Source organism: Prenolepis imparis, unplaced genomic scaffold, assembly GCF_030444845.1.
Source record: "Prenolepis imparis isolate NDT839.2.m4 unplaced genomic scaffold, iyPreImpa1.0 SCAF_9, whole genome shotgun sequence".
Classification (NCBI taxonomy): Eukaryota; Metazoa; Arthropoda; class Insecta; order Hymenoptera; family Formicidae; genus Prenolepis; species Prenolepis imparis.
Window position 1 is genome coordinate 15,837,475 of NW_028141167.1, and position 3,538 is coordinate 15,841,012.

Here is a 3,538-nt window from a genome sequence, read left to right on the forward strand (position 1 = left end):
CCTTGACGACTGTTTAAGTCCATAAATTGATTTAGTTAATCGTACAAATGACTTTCCATTCTCAACTACACAGTCAGGCAATTTGATATAAATTTCCTCGTCTAGATCGCCATTCAAAAATGCAGTTTTAATATCAAATTGGGCTATTTCCCAGTCTTCTTTTGCAGCTAATGCTAATAGAACTCGAATAGATTCAAATCTAATTACCGGCGCAAATGTTTCCTTATAATCTATCCCCGGACGCTGCGTAAACCTTCTGGCAACCAATCGAGCCTTGTACTTTTCTACTCGACCTTGATTATCCATTTTCCTCTTGAAGACGATCTTCGATGATACGGCTTTATGATCCTTTGGCAATTGATCCACCGACTTCCAGGTGTTGTTCTTTTTCATCGCTGCTATTTCCTCATCAATGGCCATTTGCCAATCTTTGGCCTCTGGTCCCGTCAAAGCTTCTTCAATACTCTGTGGTTCCTCCAGTTCTATACAATGAGATTCATAACGAGCAGGTTTTCGAAGACTTGAACGATCACGCAATCTACGTTCAGTTTGCTCATATTCATCAGCTTCTTCAATCGTTTCATCATCTTCATCGATGACCTCTGGATTCTCTTCATCTTCATCATCTTCATCGATGGCCTCTGGATTCTCTTCATCTTCATTATCTTTCATGACTGGCATGTCCATAATTGGCCAATACTTCTTGGGTTTTCCTTTTTCAGTTACCTTTTCATTGAAAACATGTCTTGAAATTGTAATCTTCTTAGTTTCCATATCCAGTAAACGGTAGTTTGTACCATTGCTATCATATCCGACCATTAGTAGCTTCTTGGCTTTCTTTTGCCATTTCTTCCTTTGGCTGTCTGGCACGTGCTCATATGCCCAGGAATAAAAAATTCGCAGATGATTTAATTCTGGTTCACGACTAAACCACAACTCATATGCCGATTTCTTGCCAGATCGGGTGGACGGTTGTCTGTTATTTAAGTAGCTGTTAATGTGGCTTCAGCCCATAACTGTTGCGGTAAATCTTTGGCAAATAACATTGAACGAGCTGATTCTACCAATGTGTGATTTTTACGTTCTGCCACCCCATTTTGTTCAGGTGTATGGGGGGCAGTCGTTTGATGATCTATTCCGCGATCTTCCATGAATGACTTCATTTTTCCGTTGACGTATTCACGGCCGTTGTCGCTTCTTAATATTTTTACCTCACGGCCTACCTGTGTCTTGATTAAATTATCATCTTGAATTTATCAAATACCTCATCCTTGGTCTTCATGAAGAATACGAACATCATTCCTGTGGTGTCATCAATAAACGTTACAAACCATTTATTTCCACCATACGTTGCAACGGGCATAGGACCATTGACGTCTGAGTGTAGAAATTCTCCAGGCAAATAATTTCTACGTTGACTCTTCTTGAATGATTTCTTAGATGATTTGGCAAATATACATGCTTCACAAAACAATTTAGTTTCCTCTGGGATGGCGATGTCCAATTGATTCGAGCCTGCCATCTCGCGCATTCGCTTCAAACATGGATGTCCAAGACGTTCATGCCATGTTTTTAAATCAGCCTCAACTGCATTGCCTTCCTTAATTAATGGCCGTCGTAGTTTTACCTCGTACAGATTATTTTCATTTAGTCGCCTTCCATTTTCAATTTATCATTGAGATAGAATTTCATCTTACCTTGATTGATTTCTACTTTTGCACCTACGTTTTCCGCCGTGCCAATGCTAATCAAATTCCTTCGTAATCCAGGTAAATACATAGCATCTCTGAAGTACACTGGCTCCCACCTGCCATTAACCCATGCTTCCGCTGCTACTTTTCCTCTACCTGTCGAATTCAATTGATGTTCGCCGGCCAGATTTAAGGTTTCCGTCTTCTTTTTAAATTCGGTGAACCAAGCCGTATCATTGAACATATGACATGATGCCCCACTGTCAGCCAGAACTCTGTCATCCTTGTTTCCAACCATGACTGCCTCTATGCAACTAAAACAAGCATTACCTGAATTATTATTTGTATCGTTGAGTTTTTGACCACTCTTCCTTTTGTCGTTCTTCGTATCGTTGCGTTTTGGGCAGTCTCTCTTGAAGTGGCCAATCTCTCCGCATGTGTAACATTGTTTGTCCTTTTTATTCTTGTATTGATCATGTTTAGTTATTTTTGAATTCCTAGCGTGCTTCTCTTTCTTGACGTGTAGAGCTTCACCGCTGTCCTTAGTTGTCTGACCCAGCCTGAGTTCTTCACTAAGCAATAGCCTCTTGACTGTATCTAAATTTTGTCTATTTTCCCCAGCAAGTGTCATGGCTATATGTACCGTGGAATATTCTACTGGAATTCTATCGAGTAACTTTGTAATAATGTCCATGTCAGATTTCTGATCTCCACACTGTCTGCATTTTTCAGCCAGATTTTCTACCTTTGCTATATGTAATGACATTGGTCCATCATTGTATACATAACCATGATATGCTCGATTTGCTTCTAGTTTACTTGCCTCATCTGTGCGTTCGTATACTGCCTTTAAATTTGACCACATATGAATTGCTGTTTGACATGCTGACACATAGGCTAATTGATCTGACTCAATAGCCGATAAAATTGCCAGTTGTGCTCTCCCATCTGCTTTATCCCAGACTTCGAGATCCTCCGGTTTAGCCGGCCGTGCTGTACTGCCATCGACGTATTTTCCGAGACCATATACCTTGAAGTATTGAGCCATGGCCAGTTTCCACAGCGCGTAGTTCTTTCCGTTCAACTTTTCGAAGTGTGGCATATCTATCCTGCCACTTTCTGCCATGTTTTTATATCTTCTTGACGTGAAAGAAAAAAATAACCTCGAAATGCACTTGGGTCAGATAACCTTAAAAAAAAAAAACAACACTTGAGTCAAGCAGTCTTACGCACTTTTGCTTTTTTTTTTTTTTAATGGGCGCAGTGGAAGCGTGTGGGCACCTCCATATAGTTAGCAGACGAATTAGAGATTTCTTATTTTCTATTATACCAATCGCTTGGGAATCATTTGGGCAAATTTAGGAATAGATTCTCATAGTTTAGGAAATAATAGTTTATTTATAATTAATTAAAATAAATTGAGCGTATAGTTAGCAGACATAAATTTAAAAAATATTTTTTTTATTGTAATTGACGTGAAATTATTTGGGAAACACGTCTGTAATGTTCTTAGCTTTTGGGAAATAATTATTTTATCTGAAAATCAAGTTTAAAGTACATTTATTAGACATCAATTAGACAAATTTTATATTTCTTATTTTTCTTTATTATTTCTTATTTTTTCTTATTGTAATCATTTGAGAATCATTTGGACAAATTTAGGAATATATTTTCATAGTTTTAAGACTAATAGTTTATTTATAATTACAGAAAATTAATTAAGAATGAATAGTTAGCAGATATAACTTTAAAACATCTTTTTTTTATTTAAAGCAATATGAAATCATTTGGGAAACGCGTTTTTAATTTGTTGTCAACGTTTGGGAAATAATAGTTTATGAGGAAAA